This window comes from Cataglyphis hispanica, chromosome 16 (assembly GCF_021464435.1).
Source record: "Cataglyphis hispanica isolate Lineage 1 chromosome 16, ULB_Chis1_1.0, whole genome shotgun sequence".
Taxonomy (NCBI): Eukaryota; Metazoa; Arthropoda; class Insecta; order Hymenoptera; family Formicidae; genus Cataglyphis; species Cataglyphis hispanica.
Genome location: NC_065969.1, coordinates 1864180 through 1874277, shown reverse-complemented (window position 1 = coordinate 1874277; position 10098 = coordinate 1864180).

Sequence of the window (10098 nt, the reverse complement as noted above, 5' to 3'; positions counted from 1 at the left end):
GATTTTTCTCCAAGAAATTTATTAAGTTTCATCTTCTTTTTATTTTATTTCTCAAAACCTATAGAACGTACTACAATCATTTTGATCTCATTTAAAAGATAATTTAATTCTCTACAGCTTTTGTTTTGGCACTTTTTATTAAAAAACGCACACTTTCCCTGATATTTATAAAAATATAAAATAATCGTAATTTCAGAAGTTTTTGAGCTATAACTTCTTAAGAAAGCATTTTTCCATCCATGTTTATAGGAAATTTTTGGTTCAGAATTAAATTTCCTATAAGATCTCAAAGTTTGGCTGGATCGTTCGGGGCCATCCTGTATAACGCTAAAGATATGTTATACTTAATAAAAATTAAAAGAGCATATACATTATTAGAAAATTTAAATTTAATTTAATTTGATACATATCGCATGGTCCAAACAGTTCACACAAATTTTTGTGTTAATTTACCATAATATGGATATGTTAAATGATGATACTAATACCTATGTTAATATTTTAACACAAAATGAATGCAAACTTCACGGTAATTTGAAATAAATGTTGTGTGAAATCAATATATTTTTAATGATAAAATTAATTTTAAAAAATGTTATTGACGTACTACAGCTACTCTCACTCCTATTGTAGGATAAAATCAGCATTCTTTTCTGTAAATTAATTAAATTAATTTAAATTCTGTCACTAATAATATTATGTATTGTGTAAAATTAAAAATATGTACAAGTTGTGTAATTCTTAACATTTTTTTTTCAATTATTTTAATAATTAATTTAATTTGAGCTCAATTAATCTTACAGCAATATGTTAAATTAGCACACGAATGTGTTAAATACTTAACAAAGCAAATTGGGATACTTTTTAATAAGAAAATAAAATTTTTAGATTATTCAGTATTTATTTTTTTAGAAGAAACAAACACGTATCTAGAAAAATGTATTCAAAAATAAATTTATTACACAATCCTTAATAGCTGTGATTCATTCCATTCTTGTCATATTCAAATTTATTTTCATATTCTCTTCATCTTCAAATTGTTCTTTACATTAATGACGGCATTATTTAAGATTCTAGCATCAAAAGGATAGGATTTGATGGAATAAATCTAAACGAGAGATGTCATCTTATCAAATTATTACATATATACGTATATTTTTTGCATCAAATATTACATATTGACATATATACAGTCATCATCGTGCTACAAAGGTTTGACTACGTAGCTATAAATATCGTATAGGAGTGACAAACAATTATAGGATTGTTCATCATTTTTACTCGATCAACCCGTTCGATGAGCCAATCATGTTATCGCATGATAAGGACCAAACAGTTTAATGGATTATTTACGAAAATCAATCAGCAATGCAATTATAATTCGGAAAATGCACACAATTTAAATTTCTCTGTCAAAAAAAGAAGATTTAATTAATTATTATTTACATAATGTTATATTTTTTCCTCCTATAAGGATATTACATTGGGTTTTCAAGACGTTAATTAAAATACGAATAATTGAGATGTTTATATTTAAGTTTCTTTGTGAAGATTTTTGAAACGAAATAAAGCCTTTTCACAAAATAAGAAATTCTTTTAGGCACATTGAAAGATGTATTTATTAAAAAAGATAACGCGTTTTTTTCTTCTTTCATTTTAACAATACTACAATTGTTCGTTCGGATTTTTGAAGCGCTTGACGCTTTTTCTCTACTCGCTTTTTAATACTTAATTATAAATATAAGAAGAATGTCTGGAATTGAAAACTTAGCTTGTGAAAATCAATGTGTAACGTTATGCATGCATGTATGTATATGTGTATGTATATGTGTAGAAAATTGTCTGTATCCCTTAAGGACTACTTGTTCTAAAGATAACGAGTGCTTTACAGCGCCGTTTCTCCTTGGGCTAATTAGTAAATAAGTATAACACGGTAACCTCGGTCAAATCACAAAATCGTCCTATTACGATTTATATATATTTATATTTGTATATATTATTATATTTGTATATTATATAATTCGTATATATATATATATATATATATATATATATATATATGCGCTTTTGCATTTATATCTGATATGAAAATTAAAAAATGTTTTTTTTTTTACACAAATTTCTTAACACGTATATCGCGCGCATGCGCGCATGCATTGACTATGTACAATTACAGGAGACATTGGGGGTACGAACATTTGGAGTTGGATCGACGGTTCCAGTTAGAATTCGACGTAGCGACAAAGATCGAGATCGCTGTGTAAGGCTTAAACTTAAAGTGTGATTGCAATGACATACAAGTCAGACTCTCGAATCACACGCAAGGTAAGTAAAGATCTAAATCGGACTTAGAATAAACGATATGAGATGTTACAGCTCTCCAAGATGGCATGCAATTGTGAGATTAGCTGACTTTGGTCCACGTGAAATTTGCTCTCTCACTCTCTCTCTCTCTCTCTCTCTGTCTCTGTCTCTCCCTTTATTTTACACTGATGGAAAATTTGACTTAAATTTAAGTCAAATTTTCCATAATATATAACGCCATAATTTATTTAATATTATGTCGTATGCATATAAATAGCTAATGATCTGATATTATTTGTATTATATTATTTATTTATTTGCATATTATTTTTATTAAAATCAGTTGTGTATAAATGCAAGTAAATCGTGATTATTTTACACATTTTTCCAGATATCATGGAAAATATGCGTCTTTAAACAAAAAGTACCGAAGCAAAAGTTGTAGAAAATTAAATTATCTTTTAAATGAGATTAGAATGATTGTAGTACGTCCCATAAGTTTTGAGATAACCAGTTTCAACTGTAGAAAAAAATATTTTTTTTTGCTGTCGACATAGCTTTTTAAAGATACTCTCCATTTAAAAAATATTCTACAGTGCTATATTAATTTAAAAAGAAGAATTACTTTATTTTTATGAAAGAAAAAGATTTTTGTTTTTTATTTTTATTGATTTTTCTCCAAGAAATTTATTAAATTTCATCTTCTTTTTATTTTATTTTTCAAAACCTGTAGAACGTACTACAATCATTTTGTCTACAATCATGTACATAAATTTAACATATATTTTATGTTATGTATTATGTTATATATCAAACAATCTGCACAAATTTTTGTGTTAATTTGACACACTATGAATATGTTAAATGCTGTAATGCTGTGTTAATATTTCAACACAAAATTAATGCGAACTTCTTAATTTGTAAAATAAATTTTGTGTAAAATCAACATGTTTTTAATGATAAAATTAACTTGGAAATATATTATTGATTGTCTCTCACTCCTATTTTATTAGAAAATAAAATCAACATCTATTTTAACAGATGAATCCTGTCACTAATAATACGGAACGATTGTTTTAATAAATTAGCATTTGAGTTCAATTAATATAACATCAATAAATTAATACAATGTGTTAAATATTTAGCACGAAGAAATTTTGACATATTTTTTAACAAAAAAAAAAAAAACAAATTTTCCAACATCTCGTCGAAATGTGTGATTCGCGATCGAAAGGTAACGTAAGGCTCGCGTACGCTGAGCAGAGAATTTTGGGAAAGACTCTGCGATTTCTTCCAATGGTTATTTTTTTTTTTTTACAAGAATTCATTTGCGAAATGTTAGAGTTGAATAATCTGGGCTTCGTCATTGAAGTACACATCCTGTATCTAAATGTCAATGCAATTCGCTCAAAAATTCAGCAGTGATATTTTGCAGAGATAAATGTATACATATTTTCGATAAATTTCTGCTGTAATTAATTATCGAAAGACGAGGGTGTTAATCGTGTTTCGAAAATTAAATCTCCATTAAAGTGACGACGACGTATTCGCGTGTCATCGTCAATTAGACGCTCTCGTATAATCTAATAAGAAATTGGGATTAAGAGCGAATCTCTCTGCGCGGGATGCTGCGAGGAAAATGATTTCCAGACCTCGAGATTCTGATCGATACGATCTTACATTTCTCTGCCTCTTCTCTCTCTCTCTCTCTCTCTCGGTCTCTCTCGAGTTAAACTCATCGATCTACCACCTTTCTCTCTCTTCCGCCTTCGCGCTCGATTGTCGAGACTCTCGCTCGGGCTCTCATGGCTTCTTTATTGCGTTTCACTTTCGCGATAAGCTTACCCGTTCGATCGGGGCGTGGCAGAAGTGTAACGCAAGAGAGGTCCGAGGCCATCCGGGGCTGCGATCGCGCGCGCGCGTGTGAATGAGAAGAACAGAGTCCGCCAGGACTTCATCCGCGAGATCTGCATCGTGCGAGCTTAGTCAGCGCGCAAGGCCGTGTTACGAAACGCCAATAATGAGAGTAAAATGAGGAATTCGACGATGAGGCAAAAGTTTTCGAAAGGGACAAGTATATGCACATAGTTGAAAAATTTGGATTCCTTTCTTTTATCTCGATACTTAAAGATACGCCGGTAAACATTTTTCTATGTTATATATTCGACGTATTTATATCGATTTATCATGCTGTTGTGTTGATTGAATTCAAATTATTAAAACAATTAAAAAATATATATTTAATACAATGTGCACATATTTTTAATTTTACACAATAGATGTGGTTCATATTATTAGCCATAGGATTTATCTATTAAAATTTGTAGAGAGGAATGTTGATTTTATTCTTTAATAAAAGTGAAAGTGACGACAGACCGTCAATAAATCTTTTTTTTTTTTTTTTAAATTAATTTTATGATTAAAAATATGTCGATTTTAATTTTTTTGTGCTATATACGTTAAATTTAAGTTGAATTTTTCAACTGTATAAAAAAATACGAGACGCAAAGCTAATTATTATTTTATCTTTAGAAAAATGTGAGAATATTAAATATGAAATATTTCTTTACGTGACTTTTTTGTTGTAAAAAATATATAAAAATATATAAAAAAAAAAATTATCGCAATAATTCTTTTTTTATATATTTTTATATATTTTTTACAAGAAAAAAGTCACATAAAGAAATATTTCATATTTAATATTCTCACATTTTTCTAAAATTATTGCGATAATTTTTTTTTTTTAAATTGTTCGACCTCTATTAACCAACGAGATGAAGGCAAGACAAGTCACTAGTGCTCTTATCAGCGTTACGTACAAGCATTATCGCTTAGAAATAGCAATAATTCATCGTTTAAATTTTTTTATTTTGCACAATGATTCAGATGACTATCCGAGATATTTATTAAGTTTTGCTTCGGGGCAGCGCACTGTTAAAATGTTGCGAGTTTACAAATTATTGCCAGCTCGCTGCGATAATGATATTATTCCTGAATCAACGGACTGTATGGACTCGTAATTAATTAAACTTGTTCAAGAGATAACACTTTCAGTCACGAAGGCAACTCCAGCTGTTTGTTTTCCACCTCGATTGACGCGATATCTATTATAGAAAGCGCGGTAAACTCGCGCCCGCAGCCGGACCGGAGCCGAGAGAAGCGATTAGCCCGTTTTTAAGGACTCGTCGCGGTCGAGATTTTCAAGAGAGAACTCCGGAAAAATGAGCGCGCTAGTAATTGTAATATCGCGTGTCGCGGGATTATTCTAGCGATAAAAATATAATCCTTGCAACTGTAAATATGACGTTACTACACTTCAATAATCGGGACGCACACGAAAGAACGATCACAACGCATAATTGCCACCGGAAATCATCACGAGCAGTGTTCCGCTTAAATAATTTTGAAATCATCTAAATGAAGATAAAATTGTATACATATATATATATATATATATATATATATATATATATATATAATATAAATAAAATGGTTCAGTTTCAAATTTATTTAAATAAAATTATATATGTATGTATATATATATATATATATATATATATATATATATATATTTACTTAAATTATATACTCATATATACATAATAAAATATACATAATAAAAAAAGCTTCTAACGAACACACATTTGCGAATTTAATAAAACTTGACATATCTTTAGTGCTGGCATGAAAGAAAATATTTTCAAGATATTTTCTACATTTAAAAAAATCTAATTTTAATGTATAAAATGTAAATTAAAAGAATAAAGGATAGAAAGTATTAATTATATAATAAGTTAAGAAGCGTCTTTTATTTGTCAGAAAGAATTTGCAAAGATAATGTAAAATATAAATAAATATTTATTTTTTAAATATAAATAAATATTTTTTTAATTGGAGAATAGATAATTGAATTTAATTGATATAAGTATAGACGCTTCGGTTTTAATTTTAATTAGTTATAGTATATATAAGTATATATTATAAATTAACATTAACAATTAACATAAAATGTTTTAATAATTTAAAGAAATATAATAATTAATAAAATTAATTTTATTTTACATCACTTTTTCATAAATTTAATAAAAAAAGAAGAAAAAGAGTGGAAAACAAAAAAAAAGGAAAAGAATGAAAGAAAAAACGAGGTAATAAAATAATTTTCGTTAACTATTATGTTTTCTTTAAATCATTGAAATGTTATTTGTCAATTGTTAATGAGCTGAGTTTTATTTTGTTAATATAAGCATGTGAAAAACATGTTTCTATATAACAAAATAATTACTATAATAAAATAAAAATATAATTTGACAATGTAAAAATTAAAAAAATTAAAATAATTAAAATAATTAACTATATCACTATTTGAAATATATAATTTTATAAATCATTAATAAAATTATCTAATACGTACATAACGACAAGTATTTTTTTCAAATTATGCATGATTTTTATAACAAAACATTAACATAAGATTATATTAATATAAAATTTACTTATTTGTTTTATTTGTAAAATTTTGAAAAATTATTGCTAAGTATTTACATTCTCGAATGTAAAGTGTTCTTTATCCAAATCTTCATTTAATGCCTCTGTTTTTTAATTGTGTTCTGATTTATATACATATGTCAATAGATATGTCTATTGAGTTATTTCTTTGTTAATCAAGTCTTCCATAAGTTCAGTAAACCCAATATTTTTTAGAAAACAAGCTTCATATTTGTGTTTGTGCTTCTTGTATTAAAATAAAAAAAAAATGTTTATAAAGTGAAAAAAATAACTACAGTTATTTAGACTAATTGTATATTACAAGCATATCAATTTAGGAATAAACATGTTTAGGTCTTTTCCGTATTATGCAAAGAAAAATATATGATAGAAGAAATATTGTTAATAGATTGAACAATGTAAAACCAAAAAGAGATAAAATTATAAATGCAAGCACACGAGAATTAATAAGAAACGATGACTCTAAGGCGTCGGAATACATTAATCCACCGCCACCTAAGTCACGAATTTTCTAATTTAACACTATAATTTAGCGGAATCATACGCCTGTATCAATTCTCTACAATAAAATCTTCGCGTACACGATGGCGGTCTATGTGTAATATAGAATTTTCCAGAATTAAATTAACAAATAAGTAAATATAAGGAACCCCAAAACAAGCCAATTTTGGCAATTCGTGTCTGCAAATGAGCCGTTTTGGCATTAGAGAAAAATCAAAGATTAACAAGGGAACTTCGCAAACCTGAAAATTCCGATTTTGATGAAACTTTACACACATGTAGAAAGTCAAGAAATGAATTTAGAAGTTTTCAGTTGCGGTTTAAAAATGATTTTAAGGGATGAAATCACCCTTTATCTGTAAAGCCTTCATCTGCCTTTTTGCTTCTCTCGATATATCTCGAAAATTATTCAAGATATCAAGAAAGTTTTTATACAAAAGTTTGATGGTAAAAGTATTTTTATTTAACCACATTAACACAATTTTGGAAAAATAATTTTTTTCAAAAAGTTTTATCCTTGTTAATCTTTGATCCTCTAGTGCCAAAACTGTTCATTTGCAGATACGGGTTTATTGACAAAATTGGCTTATTTTGGTGTCCTACAACCACTTGAAGTTTGTCGGTCTAATTCTGGGACACCCTGTATATAAAGTTCTAAAGAGCATGCAAAATATTTATACACATCTTGCCTACATATTACTCTCCCTACGATACTTTGGACATGCGAGAATATATCCTCAAACATATGAGATCCTAGCTCACGTGAGATCCCAGGATTTGCACTCGCGCCAGGACTCTCCCACATGCAAAGTTCTCGCGCACGCGAGATAGATAATCATTTCCTTACTCTCCTTAACTCTTCTTACGCGCCCTTGACCCTTACATTACGCTCTCGATATTACGAGTTCAGTTTTTCGGGTTAATCTTCAGGGGTCAATGGATTCCTTCAAGGGAATTTGCACCTGCGATGCCAGAATGGTACGCTTTGCTAGAAAGTGCCGATAAATTTGCGCCTGACTTAAGGAGCGGAAGACGATTGCATATCGCTTCGCGTTAAGGTACGGTCTTCAATAACGATAGTCCGCAGGAAATAGCGGCGGGAGGAAAGGGGAGGAGGTGCGGGAGGGAGAAGGATATATCATCATCATCCGCAAACGGGAATGCCCGTTCACCAGGCACTTCGCTCGTTTATACTCGCCTCTTCTTCTTGCCGATCATCGCCGACAGGAAGCACGCGGCTTTTCCACGCTGCAGATTTCGCGTTTGGATTAAGAGACACCTTTCTTCGCTTCGCAAGCGGGATTCGATGGGAACCACGGTGAGATTTCGCATCGTTCATCGGAGTGATATTACCTATTCGCTGTACTTTTTGCTCGGATATCATTTCCGGACACGTTGCTTCGAGAGCGTCCATCAAACGGAGCTGATCTCTGTATACTGTATATTTATTCCGCTGAATAAACGCGGGCAAAAAAAAAAAATAGAAGATGCAATCCACGAGAGCCAACTGCGACCGGATATTACGCGCTTGATATACAAAGTTCTCTCCCGTGACTTCCTTCCAGGATTAATATGCTATGAGAGAAACACGTGTATACAAATAAGGCGAAAACTAATATCGATAAATCTCGCATTTTTATTTTAACATGAAGCTTGTTAAGCCTCCGATTTGGATCCCGCGGACAATCTCGCGCGCGCGCACGCGCGCTCGCATCATTATTTAACAGTAATTAATTCTCTTTCCTCTCTGGGTGTGCCTCCGCGGGATAATTACATATCGTGAGAAATGTAATATCGCGACTTCTTGTCTTGATACATGACTTTATCTTGAGAGACAGAGAGAGAAGCAGCTCTCTTTCAACTTTCCAGGATAGTGACGTCTCGCGATTGATTTTTGTAAAAAATTTCAATCAGAAAATATATAGATAATCACTTCGCTCTTTGCATTTAACAAATTTTAACTATAATAAATAAATATATAATATAAGCGTTCATGTAGATGTTCTATCCTGATTTTTTAACTATATTTTAATGATAAAATTAACTTGGACGTATTATTGACAGTCACTCTCATTTCTATTATAAAATAAAATCAATATTTTTTCTGTATATTTTAACAAATAAATTCTGTCACTAATAATACGGACCATATCTGTGTGTAAAATTAAAAATATGTGCACGTTGTATTACTTTTTACTTTCTTCAATTGTTTTAACATTCAATTAAATTCAATTAACAGCAATATCTTAAGTTAACACAAGAATGTGTTAAATATTTAACACAAAAATGCTCGCCGGCATATTTTTTAACAAGGAAACACAGATTTTCCAACAATATATATGTAGATTCGCACGCACGAACGATAAAATCGTATTACGAAGTACTCGAAAATGGACTTGCAAAGCAATACAGAATCTCGTCGGGCGAGAGGAATGCATCGTGAAAGGTGGAAAAGTGTAGGGACGATCGAAAGGATTGCAAGCGGCCTTAATTGCAACGCCGGCGCTTTTTTTCCCGCGCTATCCTTTCTTCTTTGCAAATTAGTCATGCATTATGCCATCGTAATTTAACGGGCGTGGTTTAACGTGGATTAAGAACAATGTTGTTTTTTCTTTTTTTTTCTTCGGGATTCTCTTACCATTTGCGAATAATACTGACCGTAAGCTGACGTAATTTATATTTTTGCCCGGTATCAATGCAAGATTAATAAGATAATATCATGGCGATTTGTGTAAAACGGTAATTAATTCGTGTTATATGATTCTCGATAAATAAATAGAGAAAGAA